Here is a 24,919-nt window from a genome sequence, read left to right as displayed (position 1 = left end):
CCTGCACTGGCAGGAGATTCTTTACCACAGCGCCACCTGGGAGTCTCAAATTTTAAGATATCCCTTTGACCTAGTAACTTCATCTTCAGGAATTTATCTCAAGAAAACAATCATACAAGTGTGAAGCAATGTTCTATTGTATTAAAAGTCAAACCAATCATCTACTGGCAGTTGATGAGACAAATTAATTCACTCAGTGGATATTTTTAGAATGCCTACTAAGCTTCAAGCACTGTTCTAGCCCCTAAGGATCTGTTGGTAGGCGAGTCTGTTGAAGTCTTATGCTTGTGGAGCTTACATTTTAGCAGTTGAATTAATTACATACAGCACGTGTGTATAAAGAATGACATGCAACAAGACAACAAAATTAGTAGCTCCAAATGTATGAGTATCGAAAGATGTTCATGATGTATGATTAATAGAAAGAAAATCTGGCTACAGAACAGGAAGTAAAATAGGATCCCATCTTTATTTAATTAATTTAAAAGAAAATATAGAAGAATATGAAGCAAATTGTTAATAATTATTGATTGAGAGGTAATCATGACCTTTCTTTTTCTATTTTATGCATCTCTATTATTTGAGTTTTATTGGAATAAGCTTTACCAATTAAAAAAAGCTATTTTCACTTGGAACAATAAAATCTCTAAGCCTGCTTCCTTCCTTTTAAAGTAGTATTTATGAAATACAAAAAACCTCGAATAGCCAAAGTAATCTTGAGAAAGAAGAATGGAACTGGAGGAATCAACCTGCCTGACTTCAGACTCTACTACAAAGCCACAGTCATCAAGACAGTGTGGTACTGGCACAAAGACAGAAATACAGATCAATGGAACAGAATAGAAAGCCCAGAGATAAACCCACGAACCTATGGACACCTTATCTTCGACAAAGGAGCCAAGAATATACAATGGAAAAAAGACAACCTCTTTAACAAGTGGTGCTGGGAAAATTGGTCAACCACTTATAAAAGAATGAAACTAGAACACTTTCTAACACCATACACAAAAATAAACTCAAAATGGATTAAAGATCTAAATGTAAGACCAGAAACTATAAAATCCTAGAGGAGAACATAGGCAAAACACCCTCCGACATCAATCACAGGAGGATCCTCTATGACCCACCTCCCAGAATATTGGAAATAAAAGCAAAAATAAACAAATGGGACCTAATTAAACTTAAAAGCTTTTGCACAACAAAGGAAACTATAAGCAAGGTGAAAAGACAGCCCTCAGATTGGGAGAAAATAATAGCAAATGAAACAACAGACAAAGGATTAATCTCAAAAATATACAAGCAACTCCTGCAGCTCAATTCCAGAAAAATAAATGACCCAATCAAAAAATGGGCCAAAGAAATAAACAGACATTTCTCCAAAGAAGAAATACAGATGGCTAACAAACACATGAAAAGATGCTCAACATCACTCATTATCAGAGAAATGCAAATCAAAACCACAATGAGGTACCATTACACGCCAGTCAGGATGGCTGCTATCCAAAAGTCTATAAGCAATAAATGCTGGAGAGGGTGTGGAGAAAAGGGAACCCTCTTAAACTGTTGGTGGGAATGCAAACTAGTACAGCCGCTATGGAGAACAGTGTGGAGATTTCTTAAAAAACTGGAAATAGAACTGCCATATGACCCAGCAATACCACTTCTAGACATATACACCAAGGAAACCAGATCTGAAAGAGACACGTGCACCCCAATGTTCATCGCAGCACTGTTTATAATAGCCAGGACATGGAAGCAACCTAGATGCCCATCAGCAGATGAATGGATAAGAAAGCTGTGGTACATATACACAATGGAATATTACTCAGTCATTAAAAAGAATACATTTGAATCAGTTCTAATGAGATGGATGAAACTGGAGCCCATTATACAGAGTGAGGTAAGCCAGAAAGATAAAGACCAATACATTATACTAACATATATATATGGAATTTAGAAAGATGGTAACAATAACCCTATATGCAAAACAGAAAAAGAGACACAGATGTACAGAACAGAATTTTGGACTCTGTGGGAGAAGGCGAGGGTGGGGTGTTTTGAGAGAACAGCATCGAAACATGTATATTATCTAGGGTGAAACAGATCACCAGCCCAGGTTGGGTGCATGAGACAAGTGCTCAGGCCTGGTGCAGTGGGAAGACCCAGAGGAATCAGGTGGAGAGGGAGGTGGGAGGGGGGGTCGGGATGGGGAATACTTACAAATCCATGGCTGATTCATGTCAATGTATGACAAAAACCACTACAATATTGTAAAGTAATTAGCCTCCAACTAATAAAAATAAATAAAATGGTAAAATAAATAAAGAAAGAAAGTAGTATTTATTTTTTTAGGGACTTCCCTGGTGGTCTAGCAGTTAAGAATCCAGCTTCTAATGCAGGGGATGTGGGCTTGATCCCTGGTTGGGGGACTAAAATCCCACATGTCATGGGGCAGCTAGAGAGCCTGTGTGCTGCAACAAGAGAAGCCAGAGAGCTGCAACTAGAGAGAAGCCACTATACAACCACAACTAGAGAAAGCCCGCGTGGCAACGAAGAGCCTGCACAGCCAAAATAAAAAATAAATTAATTAATTTAAAAAAATTAAGTGGTGTTTACTTTTTTTAATAGCAAAAGTTACACCTAAACACATTCTTTGTGTTAAAATTTCTAGAAATACAGGCAAAGTTTCAGTTCTTCTTAACCACACCCAGGGAAGCATGCTATGACTTGATATGTTTACCTCCAGGCTTATTTCCAGATATGTACATACATTTACTTGCAGCTACAGAAGTATATTGTGTATTGAGGTTTTTTTTTTTCTCTTACATGAATGATATCCTACAATAAGCCTTCTTTTGTTTCCTAAGATTTATTTATTTATGGCTGTGATGGGTCTTCATTGCTGTGTGCAGGCTTTCCCTAGTTGTGGCAAGTAGGGGCTACTCTTCATTGAGGTACTTGGGCTTCTCATTGCAGTGGCTTCTCTTGTTGAAGAGAATGGGCTCCAGGTTCACAAGCTTTAGTAGTTACAGCACATGGGGTTAGTAATTGCAGCTCATGGACTAAGCTGATGCTCAGCATGTGGGATCTTCACAGGCCAGGGATCGAACGTGTGTCCTCTGCACTGGGCAGGTGGATTCCTATCCACCGGGTCACCAGGGAAGCCCTACAATAGGTCTTGTTCTTCACCCTGCTTTCTAAAATTCAATGTTGTAAATGCCTTACATTGATTTCATTTCTATTAACCATTCCATAGTATTCATAGCATGGTTAAGCCAAGTTAATTTAGGACCTTAGAAGGTTTAGAGCATGCAGTTTAAAATTGAGCCCTAGGTCATATATGACTTATCTATTTTTACACAATAAATAACCCTAGAATTTAGCAGCTTAAAACAACCATTATTTACTATCTCACAGAATCTGTGACTAAGAATCTTTCACAAGTCTGCACTCAATGTGTTACCCAGGACTGTGGTCTCATCTGATGGCTCGAGTGAGAGAGAATCCACTTCTGAGCTCACACACATGCTCGTTGGCAAGCCTCTTTGCTGCCTGTTGGTTAGAAGGTTTTCCTCAAGACCTTCCTTGACAAGACCTTCCTTGTCAAGTGGATCTTCCCAGAAACCAGCTCACAACATAGTAGCTGTCTTCCCTCAGAAACAGCAAGCAAGAGAAGGCATGAAAAATGGAAGCCAGAGTTTCTTTGTCACCAAATCTTAGAAGTGACATCCTATCACTTTTGCTATTTTCTATTAATTTGAAATAATTCACTAGATCCAGTCCACATGCAAGGATGAGGAGATTATACAAGGGCAGGGATATCAGAGGACAAGAATCATTGTGGGCCATCCTGGCCATTACCTACTCTGGGAAAATAAGCAACCACAAGAACAATGGATATGATGAAAGATAATAGAAGAAGCACAGGTAATTCAAGGCAGGAGCTTCTTAAGGACTTATCCATTCATTCCACAAGTATGTACTGAGCCCAACCCATGTGTATTATGCCCAGACACTACTCTAGGTTCTGAGGATAAAATGCTGAACAAGACAGACCAAGCTCAGGCGCTCTTGGAGTTTATAGTATAGTAGAGGCAAGCAAGGCAACTAGAGAGATGGTGAGCAAGGAAAGAAGACAGTGGTCGTGTAATTCACGAGGGGTTTGATAGGTAGACTCACCATAGTCTGCTGGTGAGCTGGATGTGATGAGGGAGGGAGAGGGAAGAGTTGAAGACGATTCCCATGTTTCAAGGTTAGGCAGCTGATAGACCCTGGTACCTTGTCCAGGGTGAAGAAAACTAGAGGGCGAATAGACTTAGGTAAGGACAATAAGCTCAGTGTTGGAGGTGATGAGGTTAAGGAATCTCTGAGACAACCAGGTGATACTCAGGAGGCAACTGGACACCAGTCTAGCAGCTCAATGGGCTTCCCTGGTGGCCCAGATGGTAAAGAACCTGCCTGTAATGTGGGAGGCCTGGGTTCGAGCCCTGGGTTGGGAATATCCCCTGAAGAAGAGAATGGCAACCAACTCCAGTACTCTTGCCTGGAGAATTCCATGGACAGAGAAGCCTGGTGCGCTACAGTCCATGGGGTCAAAAAGAGTCAGACACGACTGAGCAACTAACACACACACACACACACACACACACACGTACTAGCAGCTCAGCAGGGATTCCTGGACTCGAAACAGAAAATAAGGCATCAAGGGGAATTTCCCTAGTGGTCCACTGGTTAAGAATCCACCTTCCAATGCAAGGGATGAGAGTTTGAACCCTGATCAGGAACTAAGATTCCACATGCCATGGGGCAACTAAGCCTGCAAGCTACAACTAGAGAGCCCACACATTCTGGAGCCCACATGCCGTAACTGAGTCCGTGCACCACAATGAAGATCCTGAGTGCTGCAACTAAGATCAGATGAGCCAAATAAATAAATGCATATTTTAAAAAAATAATCAAAAGTCATCTTGAAAAAAGTTTTTAAAAAGATACAAAAAGGAGTTTCCCCGGTGGCACTAGGGGTAAAGAACCCACCTGCCAATGCAAGAGACATAAGAGAACAAGTTTGATCCTTGGGTTGGGAAGATCCCCTGGAGGAGGTCATAACAACCCACTCCAGTATTCTTGCCTGGAGAATCCCATGGACAGAAGAGCCTGGCAGGCTCTGGTCCATAGTGCAAAGAGTAGAAAATGATTGAAGCAGCTTAGCACACACACATTGTCTAAGGTAAAAGAAGTGCTTAAAAAAGACAAAGAAAAAAAACATATCAATAGTGTAGTGGTGATATTTGCATGTGTGCTAAATCATTTCAGTGGCATCTGACTCCTTGTGACCCTGTGGACTGTAGCCCGTCAGGCTCCTCTGTCCATGAGATTCTCCAGGCAAGAATGCTGGAGTGGGTTGCCAGGCCCTCCTCCAGGGGATCTTCCCGACCTAGGGATCAAACCCACACCTCCTCTGTCTCCTGCATTGGCGGGTGGGTTCTTTACCACTAGCACCACCTGGGAAGCCCCCATTGGTGATATTTAAGCCACACCAATAAATGGAGAAAGGAAAGAAGAGTAGTGGAACCCTGACAGATAGGAATGTCTCTAGGGTGGCTAAGAGGAAAGAGAAGGCAAAAAGAGAGAAGATAAAGAAACAGTCAGAGAGGCACAAGGAAGCATCACAGATTCTGCAGGAGAAGAGAACTGGAAGAAAGAGGAGTGAACAGCTTCGTCTAACCCAGTCAAGATGTCTCCCTTGGGGCAAAGAGAAGGTCATCAGTGACCGTGATGAGAAGGGCTTCGGAAGTGTGGAGTGGGAAGGCGAGAAGGTTGAGAAGGGATTGAGGGATGGGGAAGTAGAGATAGAGAAAGTAAACCATTCTTGAGTTTTTTTTTTAATCCCATTGGCACATAGATGAATACTGAGGCCTTATCTGAATTAAACATCCATCCTTGATGCTATTAACTCTCTGGGAGGCTGTCAGCTCTTATTTTCTCATTCAGTCCTAATTTTGGTTGTAAATAGTTCCATTAGGCAAGAAGAATAAGATTGCTTTGGACGAGTGGGGGCAAGAGTAGAAAGAAAAGCTGGAGAAGGGGGCACACCTATCTGACTGTGAGGTTGTGTGTCCTCCAGTCAACAGAGAAGCAGAGGTTTCCAGGAGTGAAAAGGCTGAGGTGCTGGGACGTTCTAGATTCCTCGTGGGTACTCAGTGTCTCCTATCTAAACAGAATCTCCTTCCGAAGCCAAAGTGTGTCCATATCCTTTAGCAAGATGGAATTTTTTTTTTTTTTTTTTGGTTGCATTGCACAGCAGGTGGGATCTTAGTTCCCCAACCAGGGATTGAAACCAGGTCCTCACAGTGAAACTGTAGAGTCATACCCCCTGGACCTCCAGGGACTTCCCCGAAAGATGGAATCTTAGGAAATTCAGGCATTTACGAAGTAGGAAGAATCTCAGCTTTTCTCAGGTGAAGTATCTTTTTGGATGTCTGCTGTTTCGGTTTGTTCTTTCTGTCCAGAAAAGGCCTTGCTTCTTTAACTTTTCTTCTTCCCTTTGGGGTCAGAAAATTGCCTGACATTGGTGGTGTTGGCTGGAGAGTTGGAGTGAATTGAGGGACATGGCTCCTTTGGCAGTCTTTTCATCATCTTTCTTGCAATTCTTTTGAAAAAATACTTACTTCACATAATTGTTCAGATTTAAACCAAACTGTATATGTGTGTGTATGTGTGTTGGGTGGCATGAGAGGTGTTTTAAGACAAATAGTGGGTAAAAAGCTTCCTTTGCACGTATATCCTTCTGTCATGATATTGAACAGTTTGCCTGCTTTTATGTGTCACTCTGTTGCAATGGAGAAGAAAGGATGTCCCTGCCTCCACCTGCAAGCCAGGCTCTGTTACTTGCAAAGTCCCTTTCTAATTGGGCTCCTGGTGGCTCAGATGGTAAAGAATCTGCCTGCAATGCAGGAGACCTGGGTTTGATCCCTGGGTGGGGAAGATCCCCTGGAAAAAGGAATGGCTACCCACTCCAGTATTCTTACCTGGAGAATTCCAAGGACAGAGGAGCCTGGTGGGGTACAGTCCGTGGGGTTGCAAAGAGTCAGACATGACTGAGTGTCTAACACTATGACTAACGTTTACTTTTCTAACTAATCCCAAATTACTAATCCCACCCAAGAAAACTGGCAATTTGCTGTTTGTGGACCCATCGAATCATTTGATACTATTTTACTTTTGAATCACAAGTTGGAAAGAAAAGGTAGACCATTTAAGAACATTAACATTTGACCTGAATCAGCCTTCTATTGAGAAGAGATGCCCAGAGCTGGGAAATCTGAGAACTAACTTGCCATTGGGATTTTCTTGTCCACTTGTTTTCCAAACAATCATATCTAAACAGCTGTTTTGTTTTTATCATGTGCGACTTCCCATTTCATTTTTTTATTTTTATTTTTTTCATTTATTTTTATTAGTTGGAGGCTAATTACTTTACAATATTGTAGTTCATTTTACTAATACATGTTCAAACACTACTTGCATTTAGAAAACAGGTAAGTTTTGCAAAATGTGACTGTCAATAAAAATGATTTGTAATCTGTAGAATTTACTCCTTGGGAGAGACTTATCCAGGTCTGATGTGATGGTTCTCTACCAGATTTTCAGCATCTATATATAACATGCACCTTCGAGGCAATTTGTGTAGCTCCTTCCATTTTCTCCTCCTCCCTGTGATAATGCTTCTGGGGACTGAACCACTGCTGTGTTATATCATTACCCTTAGTGTTAAGATTCCCAGCCAGTTCTTTTCCACTGCACTGAATTCAGAAGCTACACTGTTATTTTTTCACTTCTTGACCTATTTCCTCCACCTTTCCCAAGTTCCTCTTTAGTTGCATTGATACAACCTTCTCCTGTGTCATCTCTGCTTTTCCTGCCTCCAGTAAGGTTTTTGTGAAGTGGATGTTTTGTTAAATTTCCTTTGTATCTGCCTCTCTTCTTCACTCTTGGCCTATTATCTCATTGAGTGTAGACCATTTTTCAAACATGCTGCCTTCTTTGCAGTAAATCTTTGTATCGGGAGAAACATTTTCTTCTGAGCTCTTTCATCTAGGTAATTTATCTCATGCTATTAAATATTTTCATAAGTCCCAAGATTGTATTTTTATTCATTAATAATATATTAATTAGCTTAATTTGATCTATATATGGAATGCTTTTAGATTGAATAGATGTTTCAACCAACATTTGGAGCAGGAGGGCAGAAGGTCACTAACTCTGTTTCTGTAGGATATTCAACACTAGACCCGACCTTACTTTATTCAGAATCCCTGAAGCTTAGTGCTTGGCTCTCAGTAGTTGTCAAAACTTGCTGGGTGTTTCTATCATACAATTGAGGTGAGAGCCACTGCTTATTAAGGATAAGTGGCTTATTAAGGATCGGTGGAAGCTAAAAACACCCAGCAAAGCTAGCAACATAGCACCGAATTTTGACCAAAGCAGGTGGCACTAGTGGTAAAGAACCGGGATGCCAATGCAGGAGATGTAAAAGACTCAGGTTCGATCCCTGAATCAGGAAGATCCCCGGGAGGAGAGCAGCTCACTCCAGCATTCTTGCCTAGAGAATCCCATGGACAGCGGAGCCTGATGGGCTACAGTCCATAGGGTGGCAGAGTTGGACACAACTGAAGTGACTTAGCCACGCACGCATGCACAGATAAAGCAATGAAGATGTTTATGAAGTTCAAGTCTATTATAATTTCATTTTCTTAAAATAAGAAAGTGACACATCTCAGCAGGAGCCTTTAGGCCTATTGCTAAGGCTAGTGTTGAAAGTAAATTTTGGACACAGTGCTTTTAAAAGAAATACTTTTGATATTGTTGCTAATGTTGATGTTGTTTTGATATCATGGATGTTTTTTAAAGACTACAAAAATTATAGTGCATATTCCTGACTCCCTTTCTGAGGTTGTTTTATGTTTTGATGGTATCTGAGGCAAGGCTTTGCTGCTAAGAATAATGGAGTCTAAAGTGTTTGCAATATAAGTAGTACATAAGTGGGAACTTTGGTCTGTTTTCATTTACAACTGCATGTTTTACTTGGTGAACATCACATGGTGGTCTTGCAAAAATATTTCCTGAGTGAGTTGTTGAAGGGTTGTTTCACTGCTTGGGTTAGTGGAATTCTCCCCCTGTCACCACCTGTTTTCCTTACCTTTGCCTGAGACATGGCCCTTGCAAAGGGAACCCTCTGACATCCCTAGGTGAGCAAGGCTCTGTCCTCTCTCCCTGGGAAGGCAGCGGAGCCATGATCCCAGGACATGAACTTTGAAGCCTGGTGGCTCAGATCTGAGTTTGCTTCTGACATCTAATAGCTGTATTACCTTTGGACTTGGGCAAGTGACTTAAGCTTTCTTTTCTATACTCTCTCACAACCTTACTATGAAAATTTTCACAGATACAGAAAAGTTGAAAGAATAGTACAATTATATACTAATATATGATATATGATAAACATAATAGTAATATATGATGTGCTATTTTTTTAAGATTTTTTCTCGAGGTGGACCATTTTTAAAGCATGCCATGCTGCAGTCCATGGGGTCACAAAAATTCGGACATGACTTACTGAACAGAAACAATTTTTAAATTCTTTATTGAATTTGTTACAATATTTTCTCTGTTGTACGCTTTGGTTTTTTGGCTGCAAGGCATGTGGGATCTTAACTCTCAGATCAGGGTTTCGAACCCACACCCCCCTGCACTGGAAGCTGAAGTTTTAACCACTGGACAGTCAAGGAAGTCCCTGTAATTGATAACCCAATAATGAACCACCTAGATTCAACAGTTGTTAATATTGTGCTATATTTTCTAGGTTTGCAAACATGCATATGTACAAGGATTATATATTAATAATTTTTAAAAAAAGATCTTTGTCCTAGGCTCATGGCGCACAGCTCCTAACACCCTTGGAACTCTGGACACTCTGATGAGTGTCTTTTGTATGCTAATGAGATGATTGGTGCGTAGGGGCCATTATATGGCTGAACATGAAGCTTCAGAGTGGGTATTGGTCCTCAGAGAGACCTAGTCTGGATGGCAGGGTTGGAAATATCAGCTTCACCTTTCTCCTGGGAAAAGAGAGGTGCTAGAGATATGAGCTAAGCACCCATGACCAATGATTTAATAATTTCTGCCTGTGTAAGGAAACCTCCATAGAAACCTCTGAATGACGGCATTCAGAGAGCTTCTGAGTTGGTGAACACATCAACAATCACATCATTGTTGGTGAACATCTCAATCCTACGAGAGGACAGCCAGTATATGGAGAAGGCACATATCTCCTCAATATGTGGAGAGGGCATCCAGCCCTGCCCTATGTGTCTCTTCCATTTGGCTGTTCCTGAGTTGTATCCAGGATAATGTTGTTTTCTCAAAGTTCTTTTCAACTTTCCCTTACAATACTTGTTGACCACCGGTCTCTGCTGGTATTTGGCCTTAGATGGAGTTTACCATCCTCTTTTTAACTGCTAAGTCATGTTCAGGTCTTTGGCAACCCCATGGACTATAGCCCGCCAGGCTCTTCTGTCCACGGTATTTCCCAGGCAAGAATACTGGAGTGGGGTGCCATTTCCTTCTCCAGGGGATCTTCCCAACCCAGGGATTGAATCCACGTCTTCTGCATTGGCAGGTGGATTCTTTACCGCTGAGCCACCAGGGAAGCCCATCCTGTTTAATAAGTCCAAAAATTTTAAGTGAATTGTTTTCCTAAAGTTCTGTGAGTCATTCTAGCAAATTATCAAATCTGGGGAGAGGGTTGTAGGAATTCCCTGAATTTATAACCCATCAGTCAGAAGTACAGGTGACAGCTGGGGCTCATGACTGATATTTGAAGTAGGGCAGTCTTAGCCTTAGCCTTAGTCTGAGCCCTTAGCCTGTGGAATCTGTGCTAACTCTAGATGTGTGGGCTCAGCTGCTGTCGTGTCCAACTCTTTGTAACCCCATGGACTACAGCCCTCCAGGTTCCTCTGTCCTTGGGCTTCTCCAGGCAAGAATACTGGGGTGGGTTGCCATTCCCTCCTCCAGGGGATCATCCGGACCCAGGGATCGAACCCCTGTCTCTTGCATCTCCTGCATTGACAGACATATTCTTTACCACTGCACCACCCAGGAAACCCAACTCTGGGTAGTTGGTGTTAGACTGAACTGGACTGTAGGACCCTCCACTCGTGTCTGGTTGCTGGTGTTGGAAAACATCACAGAGTAAGGACATGTACAGGTAAATCACAAGCATCATTACAATTCTCCCCTAAATATTTTGGTGTGTCTCACCTAAAAATAACATGCACAAACAGACGTGCCCTATGTAGCATTTTCACACTTAGCAAAAATTAACAATTTCCTAATGTCATCTAACATGCAGTCCATATTCAGATTTTTCCAAATGTCCCTTAAATGTCTTTTATGGCTGTTTCTATTTTCCATATCAAGATTCAAGTAGGAGCACAAATTCCACCTGGTTTTGATGTCTCTTTACTTTCCTCTTGTCTAGAAAAGATCCCTACCCCTTCATCAATGACATTGGGAAGCGTCCAGGCCAATTATCTTGTGGAATGTCCCACATTCTGGATTTTGTGATTGTTTCCTCAGGCAGGGGTGTGCTATTTAACTTTTCTAGGCTTATATCCCCATCTGTGAAATGGGTATCCTAACAGTAGCTGCCGCTGGCTACTCCACACGGTGGATGCGAGGATTAAACGCAGAGATGCTTGGCAAGTGCTTAGTCTGGTATTTGGCACACAGTAAATGGTGCTATTGTCATCACGATCAGCATCCTCCTCATCACCACCACCATCCTCAGCACCCCAGGTTCCAAGCTGCAGTGGCACAAACTCGCCTGATCCTTTCCTCACCCTTCTGGGATCTCTTAGGCTTATTTTGCTCTGTTCCTTCTGTCCTGGAGAGCTTAATTGATTAAATGCATCTCTCACTAGCCCCTCCAAGAACGGGTGGCTAACCTTTACCCATCCTCCTAAGGACACGCTCTTTGTTCAGAATCACAGCTGCATTATCCCAGAATGGCTCAGACAATCGTGAGGCATTGACCGGTGTGGTGCCCACCCAAGAAGGAAGTGAGTGCTTTGTCATTGTTGGTTCTGGTGGTGACCTTGGTGAGGAGGTTGTTGGTGCCGCAGCTGCTGCAGTGCTGATGGAGGGATGCTGGGGGAAGGAGATTGGCTGGCGAGGGAGGAGAGGAATGTGCTGCCAGAAGACTGGGCTCAGAGCCAGATGCTAATTACAATGGCCTAGGGGTGCTAGTACCCGCTGTCAGCGTCATCTAAGAAGAGGGGGGAGCTGGTGGGATTGGGGGAGGTGAGAGAAACAGGAAAGGTGAGAGGGACTGACAGGTTGGAGAAATCCACTTGTTCCCCTAGGGTCCACCCTCCCTTCAGACCCAAGCTGTCTGGGAGAAATCGTGGCTGTCACCATAGCAACAGCAGCAGCTGATGCGTGATGCATGGTGTCTTTATTAGAGAACCTCGGTCAAGCTTGTGCCAGTATTTTTCCATCTGAATCTCATTTCTTCAGTAAAACGAGAGGCTGGAGGCTGGGAATGGCAGGGTGGGGCTGGGGGTGTTTGGAGATGGAGACAGGAGAGTTCTCAGATATTCTACTGAATTTCTGAGGATCGTATTATAGATTGAAGAGAAGCAGAATTTTTTTTTTACATTGCCTTGATAAGACATCATTTAAATATTCAAACTGCTTCAGAATTTCCTTAAATTATACATGAATTGCTGAAGTAGCATTCCCGTTGCCTTGGAAAGGTGCAAAGGATTGCACTCTCGAAACCTTAGTGGAAGAGAATATCTCTGGTCATGAGTGGCACCAACCTGGCAGTCAGACCGACCTTAAGACTCCTAGCCCCGTTACTTCCCTGCTGACTAGCTTTGGGCTAATTACTTTACCTCATTAAGATCAATGTCCTCATCTGTGAAATAGAGGTTAGAAGAAGAGCTGCCTCAGAGGGTTGTGATGAGAAATAAGGGAGCTGATGCATACCAAGTAAGGCCCAATGCTTAACCCACATTAGGTGCTCAATAAATGGTTGCTAGTCTTCCTACTGTGAATATTTCTGCTACTACTACAATTATTTCTATGACTCTGCCTATTACTCTAACTACTCCTGGTACTATTACTGTTACTATGCTTACTGTTACTATAACAATGACTGCTGTTACCCCTCTCTGACTCTTCCTCCTCTTATCACCATGGAGATAACACACATCGGCTGAGTACAGGATTATGAGTCACTGGCAACTCTTCTTCCCTGAATGATACCAGCCTGCCCAAATTGGCTGGCACTTCACTGTTGCCCTCACTGGCTGTGAATCTAGGGTCAGACAAAGGCACGACTCCACAGACAACTAGGGAATCCTGGAAGAGCTATAGGATCTTTATTAGAAAAGGTGGTACTGCTGCTGCTGTCACTTCAGTCGTGTCTGACTCTGTGCGACCCCATAGATGGCAGCCCACCAGGCTCCCCCATCCCTGGGATTCTCCAGGCAAGAACACTGGAGTGGGTTGCCATTGCCTTCTCTGAGAAAAGGTGGTACAGCTGATGTATTTCAGGATTTTTCCAAACATGTCACTTAAGTACCCCCTCTGTATTTTCGTCCTGAGTACCACCCATGTTGTTCTTTATTTCAGGTTTTTTCCTTGAACTTGACCCTTTTTTATTGGCCAAATGGATGTGGTTTTGAAGGAAACTTTATAGCGCTATGAAAATGTAAAACTAGTATCACTTGCCATGAAAGAAACTATAAAAGTAAAAGTGATGGAAACAATTCAGGGCTGTTGAATTCTAACCTCTTCCTACTGAAAGTTTTCAGACTGGGGCTCACCATCTGTTCAGGTTGGCAGGTATTAGGTGTTAAGGACACATGAGCAGCAGAATGAAACTGCCTTGTGTAAAGTACTGAAAACCACTGGAGGGGAGTGACCTTCTCACTACACAGTCCAGGGATCTCTTTTGCTCCACGAGTGTCCCCCCGAAACCACTGCTGACCATATGAAGAATAAATAATTACCTCATCTGCAAGGCAGAGGAGGTGGGCAAGCAGACTGAATTTCAGGTGCCCTTCTAATTGTTAAGGACAAAAGACAAAAGTGGACAACCCAGCAGAAGGAATGGTACTGGTGAGACATGGAGGCACCTGTCATGAAGCTGCTCCATCGAGCAGCTTCAAGTAGTTCAGAATCACTGAAGGTGGGGGGCCTGATGGACCATGTCCAAATCACGAAGGCTTTGTTGGTTGCACTAAGGGATTCTGAATTCATTCACTGAATAAAGTGCAACCACTGAGGTATATTAAAGAGTAGAATAACAAGAGTAAAAATAGCTATTGTTCACAAGCACCAACAATGCACAAGGCATTGAATCTTCACAGTAACTCTGAGTGGAGCAATACTATCCCTGTCTTTCAGATGAGAACACTGAGGCTTAACGAGGGTAAGGCACTTGCCCAAATGTGGAGGATTGCAAAAACGACCACAACTCTCCATCCACCGCTGTGTTTGTCACGTTGCTATCATTTGGCGAAGGGACTCTGCAGCTCTTCCCACCAAGAGTGGAATTTGTTCTCCCACCCGCTGGCCTTGAGGTCAACTTGAACCAGAAGAAAGGAGGGGAGGGATGATGGGCCAGTTCCAAGCATAGGCCTCAAGACACCAGCCATGTTTCTGCTCGTTCTTCTGGAACCCTGACATGACTACCTGTACCAGGCCTGGCTGGTCACTGCAGAATGAGAGGTTGGGTAGACCAGAGTCCCGCTGCTCCAGCTGTGGCCCAGCCATGTGGCAGAGCCCAGCCAAGATCAGCAAAGCCACTTCTCCCACCTGCAGCTGAGCCCAGACACAGGAGTGAGACTGGGAGAGGCCAGAACAACCAGCCATTGACCACAGATTCATGAGCAATAAAGAATGGGGTTCATTGGTTTTAGAGCTGCTTTGGCTGGTAAAAGATAGCAGAAAAATCTGGCTAATCTAGGGAGTAAATGTTGGAGTCAAGATTTGTTCCTAGCCTATGTTTGTTTTTTTTCCAGGCTTTGCTTTTTTTAAAAAAAAAGTATTTATTTTTAATTGAAGGATAATTGCTTTACAGTATTATGTTGGTTTCTACCAAACATCACAGGCTGTGCTTTTAAATACAATTTCTCAAGAACACTGAGATTTCCAACTTACATTGGTATGTCACATTTTTTCAATACAACTGCTTGCAACTTTCCACTGGACATGAATTACAGCTGCCCTACATGCCTACCTCACAAAGATTTGAGTGATACACTAGCTGAGCACAGATACAGGAGGAGCAGGGAAAGACTTGTGTCCCCAGAAACTTTTCTATAAATGGCACCTTCAATAATTCATATATAGCAGTGATTCTCAACCAGAAGTGATTTTGACCCTCTAGGGGACACTGGTGGTATCTGGAGACAATTTTTTTCTATTGTCCCAACTGGGAAGTGGGGTGCTACTAGCCTATCATGGATGGAAACCAGGGGTGCTGCTAAATACACATCTTACAACGCACAAGACAATGTCCCACAAAAAAGAATCGTCTGGCCAAAATGTCAACAATGAGGAGGTTTCCCATTCAAGTACTAACCAGGATCACCAGCCCAGGTTGGATGCATGAGACAAGCGCTCGGGCCTGGTGCACTGAGAAGACCCAGAGGGATCGGGTGGAGAGGGAGGTGGGAGGGGGGATCGGGATGGGGAATACATGTAAATCCATGGCTGATTCATGTCAATGTATGACAAAACCCACTACAATACTGTAAAGTAATTAGCCTCCAACTAATAAAAATAAATGAAAAAAAAAAAAAAACAATGAGGAGGTTGAGACACCCTGTTTTAAGATAATTTGTTAACAAGGGACTTGTCTGGTGGTCCAGTGCTTAAGACTTGGCCTTCCAGTGCAAGGGGTGTGGGTTTGATCCCTAGTCAGGGAGCTAAGATCCTACACACCTCTTGGCCAAGAAACCAAAACAAAAACAGTAGTAATACTGTAACAAATTCAATAAAGACTTTAAAAATGGTCCACATCAGAAGTAAGTCAGACAGAGACAGAGAAACATTGTACGATATCCCTTATATGTGGAATCTAAAATAAAATGATACAAATGAACTTACTTACAAAATAGAGATTCACAGATTTCGAGAATGAATTTATGGCTGCTGGGGTCGGGGGGAGGGGAAGAAGGTGGGGAAGGGATAGTTAGGGATCCACACGCATACACTGCTACATTTAAAATGAATAATCAACAAGGGCCTACTGTATAGTTCATGGAACTCTGCCAATGCTTTGTGGCAGCCTGGATGGGAGGAGAGTTTGGGGGAGAATGGATACATGTATACATATGGCTGAGTCCCTACACAGTTCACCTGAAACTATCACATCATCGTGAATCATCTATACCCCGATAGGAAATAAAGAGTTAAAAAAATTATGCAAAAAAACCAGTCCACATTAAAAAAATAATAATATGTAAACAAGACCATCATTATGACTACAATAAAAACACTTTTGAGTAGTGGATCTCAACCCTAGCTATGCATTACATTCATCCAGGAAATTTTTTTAAAATACTAATGCCCAGCCCCCATTCCCAAAGACTCTGATTCAGTTGGGTGGGGTCATTTAAAAAATTCTCTCCAGGTGATTGTAATGTACAGCTCATGCTGAAAACCACTATTTTAGGGAAAGTAGCAGACAATGAGTCATACAAAAAACATAGTGAAACGATATTTAAAAAAAATACATTTGCCTCTTCTCTTTGTCAGAGGAGACTCTCCAACCTGATTCTTGCTCCTCTGATGTTAGAATCTGACTGCAAACCTCTAAGTCCTTTAAGCCCACGGCTTACTTCCCCTGGCTTCTGTTTCTGCAACCGTTGTTCTCAACAAACACCTTTTTCTCTGATGCAAAACTCTTCCACCTCATGGATTTTCATAAGAATTTCATATGCAGGAAGATTTCACGATTTACTATAGACTTTCCTGGATATTTGGGGATTAGTCAGGACACTCTGTCCAGGAGAGTCTCCTGATATCACCCTGCTTTTATTCTCTCTTCTCTTCTGTGCACTAACAGGTTAACTCAGCAGGCTTGGGATGGCCAAACCATACATATTTCAAAGAAAAGGAATGGCCTTTGATCTGCTTCTGGGAGATGACCTCTAAGCCCTTGACTATCTTGCCTGATGAGAGTGGCTTCAGATCTGGGATCCTGGGCCATGCCAGCTGGTTTATGCTAAAGTGTGATTTATGGTGGGGGCTTTGGGTCATTTTGTATTAGTTCAGTTTCTGGAGAGGCTGGAGACTGAGTAACTAAGATCAGTCACACAGTCATTCTGTGTTTCCATGACTGGCCCCCAACAAAAACCACAGACATCAAAGTTTAGGTGAGCTTCCCTGGTTGACAATACTTTGTGTGTTGTCACATATTATTATTGTAGGAATTAAGCAATATCCCTGTCATTCCACAGAGAGGACACAGCTGGAAGATAGTGCTGGGACTGTCCTGTGTACCTTTCTCCTTTGATGGCTTTAATCTGTATCCTTTCACTGTAATACCGCTGGGACACCAGGGACACCAAATGATGGTTCCAGCAGAGTTCAACTGAAAAGACGCCTGCTCCTTGGAAGAAAAGCCATGACCAACCTAGACGGCATGTTAAAAAGCAGAGACATTACTTTGCCAACAAAGGTCCATCTAGTCAAGGCTACGGTTTTCCCAGTAGTCATGTATGGATGTGAGAGTTGGACTATAAAGAAAGCTGAGTGCCAAAGAATTGATGCTTTTGAACTGTGGTGTTGGAGAAGACTCTTGAGAATCGCTTGGACTGCAAGGACATCAAACCAGTCAATCCGAAAGGAAATTAGTCCTGAATATTCATTGGAAGGACTGACGGTGAAGCTGAAACTCCAATACTTTGGCCACCTGATGTGAAGAACTGATTCATCGGGAAAGACTCTGAAGCTGGGAAAGATTGAAGGCAGGAAGAGAAGGGGATGACAGAGGATGAGATGGTTGGATGGCATCAATGACTCGAAGGACATGAGCTTGAGTAAACTCCGTGAGTTGGTGATGAACAGGGAGGCCTGGCATGCGGCAGTGCATGGGGTGGCAAAGAGTCGGACACGACTGAACAACTGAACGGAACTGAACTGTAATACACTTCGTGATCGTAACAGTTTCCTGAGTTCTCTAAGTCCTCCCGGCAAATCTTCAAACCTGAGGGTGGTCTTAGGGACCCCTGACATATCTTCCCACTCTCCTCTCTTTTCACTTCTTCTGGAATAAACTAAAAGATTCCTCGACTAGTCTCTTGCAAGGCAACGGTGACCATGTGCAGATCATTTTGGATCTCCTTGCATGTGTGCAAACTCTCTCTCTCTCTCTGTGTCACACACACACACACACGCGCACACACACACACACACACACATTCATACTCAGAATTGTCCTACCTTTACCAAAACCAGGGCTAGAATCTACGAGTCATTTCCTAGATTCACCATAAGGCCAGTAAAAGTAGAGTGAGAAACACAATTGGCGGTGTACCTCTCTGTAAATAAGCTGAAAGTCTCTTCACCACTCCCTCCCAACAGTCAATGAGCGTGTAGATTCCACAGTATGGCTGTACCATGATTTTCTCAACCAGTTCTGCATTGTTAGATACTTGGATTGTTTCCAACAATTTTGCACTTCCATATAAGGCACCAATAAAGATTCTTGTACATTAATCATTAGGCTTTTCTATAATTATCTTAAATTTCTACACATGGAATTTCTGAATTAAAGAGTACAGACGTTTTTAAGATCTTTCATAGAGTATATCTTCTGAGGGCTATATCAATTAAAATTCACCAGTTCTATGCAAGCAGGATTGTTTCCCTGCTTCCTTATCACACTTGCATTAATTACTTGCTCCATTAATTAATAAATTGCTCTACCAATAAAAGGATAGTTAGTTAAACTATGGTACACTCATACTACACATTATAATGGTGCAAAGAATAAAGGAAGCTTCTGGAATATAAAGGTGAAGATAACCAAAGAGAGAGGTTTTTTTTTTATCCCAATATAATGGAATGGACAAAAATTGACAACAATCTAGATTTAAAAAACCACCATGGAACTTCCTTGGTAGTCCAGTGGTTAAGAATCCATTTGCCAATGCAGGGACAAGGGTTTGATCCCTGGTCTGGGAAGATTCCACATGCCATAGGGCAAGTAAACCCACACACCGCAATTACTAGAACCTTCACACCCTAGTGTCCATGCTCTACAACAAAAGAAGCCACAGGAAACTGAAATCAGCAAGTAGTTGTTGCTTGCCACAACTAGAGAAAGGGCACACGCAGCAACAAAGACCCAGCACAGCCAAAAATAAATAAAAATTAAATTAATTAATTAAAAAAAAACCAGCCAGAATAATTTAGAGGAAGATTTATGACCTTATGTTTCAGCTTTAAAATGTCAATGGAAAAAAATTCAGAAGCTTCATGCAATCAATAGGCAGCTTCTGCCCTGTATCCCAGGGAGTGTGAAGCAGGGTGAGGAATAGGTAGAAGATAAAGGTGAAAGTCCCAAAGAATCTTGGCAATATTTCCCTTCCCACACCCACTGGAGGAGAAGCTCCTTGCTTCCATCTCAGAGTCCTACAAGAGAGCTGAAAAAACAGGTAAGGGCTGGCGTGGTGTATTTCAGATAGCAGGAAAGCAGGAAAGGAGATGTAGATTGGTCTCAACCACCTGCTCTCACTATCTCCTGCCATAAAAGAACTGGACAGAAGAGCAGGCTGTAAAAAAATAAATCAGATAAATCTCTCAGTGGTGTGTGTGGCAGGCAGAAGTACCTGGTTGGTGCCTGTTCCCCTGACCCGCTTCTGAATGAGAGGGACGTGGGAGGGTTAGGGAATACACTGACTGAACTCGTTCATCCTGGCCAGGCAGGACAGAAGCCACCTGCATGAGTTATCTTAGAACAGGAAGTCCTGGTAAGGAACATGGAACTAACAAGCTATCATCAACCGGAAGAATTCGAGAAAGGTCAAAAGCAAGGAGATGCCAGCCTCTCGGTCCTATCAACCTTCTAGAATCTTCCTTGCAGGAATCCATCTTGGCGCCACCAGGAAGGACCCTGAGTTAGAATGATTGGCCAGAGACACCCTGGAAACTACCCCCTCACCATAAAACCTGAGACTCTGAGCCAGGTAGAGCAGTGCTCCTGGGTTCCCTTACCCTCCTGCCCTCCTCCTGAGCACCCCTTCCCAATAAAGTCTCTTGCTTTGTCAGCACGTGTGTCTCCTAGGATAATTCACTTATGAGCATCCCCAATGCAAAAACGGACAAAACAAAAACCCAGGAGTCTCATCCACTTTCTTTTATTTTGGGATCTCAGTAGACATTTACAAAAGCTGACAAATCAGGAAATGGAGGCTTGAAATATTATCTGAAAGTACAAAAGGCAACCTAAAATGATAAAGCTAAAAATGACCAGAAACAAAGTGAAGAGAAGCAAAGCAAACATAAACCTTGTATCAAAATGGTAGAAAATAAAGGAAATGTTAAAAACAGAAAGTATAACATGAGAGAATGAAAACAAACCATATCTGTTATTTCCATAAATGAATGTGGAGTTTTTATATAATTTAAAGAGAAAGACTTCCTGGGTCAAAAAAAATGAAACAAAACTTTTGGTTGAAAACAAAAGAGTATGTCAAATGAAATTTCTCAGGAAGTTTGAAGGGTGTGAACAAAGGCATATCAGGTAAAGATAACAACAATGAAGCTGGGTTCATGATATTAATACCAGACAAGGTTGAATCTATAATTAAATGAAGTAATGGAGACTAACAGGGCATTTGATAATAACAAAGAGTGTGTACACTCCACAATTAGGCTAAAACTTCAATGATATAAGGACATAATTGAAGCCAGAGCATAATAATCAAAGAGCAAAATAATAAGCAAAGAGCAAATAAAAAATATATTTGCAAAGATAAAAATAACAAATAATTTGCAAAGAGCAAAAAATAATAAGCCAGAGCAAAATAATCAGAGCATCAACTTTCAACAGACGCCAAGGACTAACAACAGACTTATGTAGCTTAACTCTCCCAGTCTACAAGAAAGGAAATTAAAAATAAAGATTTAGAGGACCTGAATGTATATTTAACTGTGCTGACTTTGTTGTTTTGTACTGAATGCTGTATACTGATAAAAGAAGATACATCTTTTCATGGCTCTGGGAAATTTCAAAATTTAAATTTAAAATAATTAAAAAATATCAGGTCACAAAGAAAATCTTAACAAAATTTAAAAAGTAGAAATATAACAGACCATTCACAAATAACAACACAAGAAAACTAGGAATTAGCTACACAATTAGAAGAAAAAAAACCTACCCCATGTGGGTTGGCAAGTGTGGGAAGAGAAAAAAAAATCAAAGAAAAAATTTAAACCCAAATTTCATAATATCTCAAATAATGATATGAAAGTCAATATGTACCAAAACCTATGTCACAGAGTTAATATGGGTTAAGAGAAAAATACAGGAACTTCCTTGGTGGTTTAGTGGCTAAGAATCCAACTTCCAATGCAGGGGTTGTGGGTTCAAACCCGGGTTGGGGAACTAAGATCCCACATTCCTGAGGACAACTAAGCCCACACTGCAACTACTGAACTCATGCACCACAACCTGAAAAGTCCATGCACTGCAACAGACCCAGTGCATGCAAAAATTTAAAATAATAGAGGAAAATACAGAGCCTTAAATAAATACATTAGTAAAAAGGAAAAAAAAACAAGGAAAACAAACATATTTAGTATTCAAACAAGTTAGAGAAAAGAAAAAGAAAAATCAGAAGGAAGAAAAATCATAAAGAAATGAATCAACTAGAACTCAAACTAATTTAAAAAGTAGAACTGGTTAATCCAAGAACTGACTCTTCGGGATGAGGTTGGTTAAAGTAAAATAGAGAAACTACTGAGTGAACTAATTAGAAGAAAAACAAACAAACAAACAAACAAACAAAACCCACAGGGGAAAGCAGCAAAAACACAACATTCGAAATATGGAGAGGAAAATAACATCATACAGAGGAAATGAAAAGATTTAGTACCCAGCAAAAGTTCATGCAATTAAATTTGAAAATCTGAAATAGATGATGAGGGTGAAAGAGGAGAGTTAAAAAAAAAAAAAAAAACCTGGCTTAAAATTCAGTATTCAAAAAACTAAGATCATGGCATCCAGTCCCATCACTTCATGGCAAGTAGATGGGGAAACAGTGGAAACAGTGGCTGACTTTATTTTTTGGATTCCAAAATCACCGAGGACGGGGACTACAGCCATAAAATTAAAAGATGCTTGCTCCTTGGAAGGAAAGCTATGACAAATCTAGATAGCGTATTAAAAAGCAGAGACATCACTTTGTTGACAAAAGTCCATATTGTCAAAGCTATGGTTTTTCCAGTAGTCATGTTTGGATGTGAGAGTTGGACCATAAAGAAAGCTGAATGCTGAGGAATTGATGCTTTCGAATTGTGGTGCTGGAGAAGACTCTTGAGAGTCCCTTGGACTGCAAGGAAATCAAACCAGTCAATCCTAAAGGAAATCAACCCTGAATAGTCACTGGAAGGACTGATGCCGAAACCAAAGGTCCAATACTTTGGCCACCTGATGCGAAGAGCCGACTCATTGGGAAAAACTCTGATGCTGGGAAAGATTGAAGGCAAAAGAAGGGGATGACATAGGATGAGATGGTTGGATGGCATCACCAACTCAATGGACATGAATCTGAGCAAACTCCTGGTATGCTGCAGTCCATGGAGTCTTCAAGAGTCAGACACAGCTTAGTGACTGAGCACCGACAACAAAATGAACACAATGGTATAAATCTTAAAACAGTAAGCAAGAACAAAACAGAAGTTATCAACCGGCTCCCTACCAAAAGTCCACCAGACCCAGAAAGTTTCTTAGAGAGTTTCTTCTAAATAGTCAAGAAATAAACAGTTCTGATTCTATATAAATTGTAATTAGAGCACATAGAAGTAAAAGACATTCACATTTTCTGTAAAAGTCACATCAAAACCTGAAAATCATATCCCAAAAACTATATACCAAGCTCATTTATAAATATTATATCTTAAATAAGATATTGCTAAAGAAAACCTAACATATTTCAGGAATGTAGTTAATGCTCAGTGCTAAGAAATCTTTTTTTCTTTTCCTGTGCTGCATGGTTTGTGGGATCTCAGTTCCCAGACCAAGGATTGAACCCAGATCATGGCAGTGAAAGCCTGGAATTCTAACCACTAGGGAACTCTGAAAAAATCTCTTAAGACTATTGTTGCCCATATATCTTCATTTTAAAAAAGCACCATAAAATAAAACTTTAAATGTTATTCGTATAGACTTGAGAAAATATTTTCATATCTTTCTAAATCTTGAGAGTATATCTGGTTGAATTTTCTTTTTTATTTCCAAATTTTGAAATATCCCCTCTTTTCCTTCATAAATCTTTCTAGAGTTTTATCGATCTTATGAAAGATCTGGTTCTTGGATTTATTTAACAATTGTTTCTCTTTGTTAATGTAATAGTAGTTGTCTTGTCATGATTGATTCAGTCTACCTGCTATTTTAGTTCATTTAGTTCTTTCTTGTAACATCTTTTTATCAGAAACTTATTTCTTTTTATGTTTTCTTAATAAAAGCATTTAAAATTATGATTTTACCTCTGATTACAGGGTTGTCTCATCTCATCAGTTTTGAAAGATAGTTCTTTTTGTACTCTTTTGTACACAAATAGCAACTGAAGTTTTAATTCCCTCTTTTCCCCAAAATAATTTTCTAGGGAATTTTAAAAAATTCTAGGTATTTTGACTTTTTCACTAACCCCAAAATACATTATTCATTTATAGTTTGTTTTTTATCAAATACATAACTTGACTTGTACAGTTTCTGCCTTTGGGATTTAAGTTTTCACTTGGCCTGATATATTATCATTTTTTAATCAAATCCTGATTTTCTTAAATTTTGTTCTTTCAGAATAAGAATATCTTGTTAATTTCTTTCTTAATTTTATTTTTGTTAGTATTTCTTATAATTCCATGGAAATGATTACCTTTTATTCCCATATTCTTTGCCTCAGCCTTTGTTTTAAATTTGAGGTAATATTCAATCACACTTAACAAAAAGCTCTAAGATAGAAAAAATGTTGACTCCAGTTCTTTTGAGAATGCAAACACTGGCTTATTTACATGCTAGTGATAAAATTAAGTTAAATATGTAACTTTATGAATTTCCATCATTATAAAAGTAAGTTTTTGCCTAAGTTTGATAACTTAAAAAGGCAAAGAATTTTCTTAAATTTGGAGATTCATTTTAATAGCCCCAAGGACCATTAATTCAAAATCTTAAAAAATTAAACATTTGATACAGGAAATGGCATTTGCTAGAGTGTTTGTTGTAAATAATTTTGCTTGTTTCCTCAATGTTGTAAACTACATTTATCACAGGAAGTTAATTTTTCTTACTGATGTAATTGTAATGAATCCAGACAGCACATAAACTCTGTATACTCTCTTGGAGTCAAAAAAAGTTCTTGCAAGACTTTTCTTCAGTTCAGTTCAGTTCAGCTGCTCAGTCATGTCCGACTCTTTGCAACCCCATGGACTGCAGCACGCCAGGCCTCCCTGTCCATCACCACCTCCCAGAGCTTACTCAAACTCATGTCCATTGAGTCGGTGATGCCATCCAAGCATCTCATCCTCTGTCATCCCCTTCTCCTCCCACCTTCAATCTTTCCCAGCATCAGGGTCTTTTCCAATGAGTCAGTTCTTCAAATCAGGTGGCCAAAGTATT

General features: G+C 41.0%; 1 protein-coding gene across 1 annotated transcript in view; it reads right to left on the bottom strand.

The window, feature by feature from the left end:
* The window catches only part of TNRC6A (trinucleotide repeat containing adaptor 6A), a 218,348-nt gene that overhangs the window by 142,460 nt on the left and 50,969 nt on the right, over positions 1–24,919 (bottom strand). The gene's annotated exons all lie outside the window — the stretch shown is intronic.

Source organism: Odocoileus virginianus, chromosome 33 (assembly GCF_023699985.2).
Source record: "Odocoileus virginianus isolate 20LAN1187 ecotype Illinois chromosome 33, Ovbor_1.2, whole genome shotgun sequence".
Taxonomy (NCBI): domain Eukaryota; kingdom Metazoa; phylum Chordata; class Mammalia; order Artiodactyla; family Cervidae; genus Odocoileus; species Odocoileus virginianus.
The sequence above is the reverse complement of the archived record's forward strand: the minus strand, read 5'-3'. Positions and strand labels throughout refer to the sequence as shown.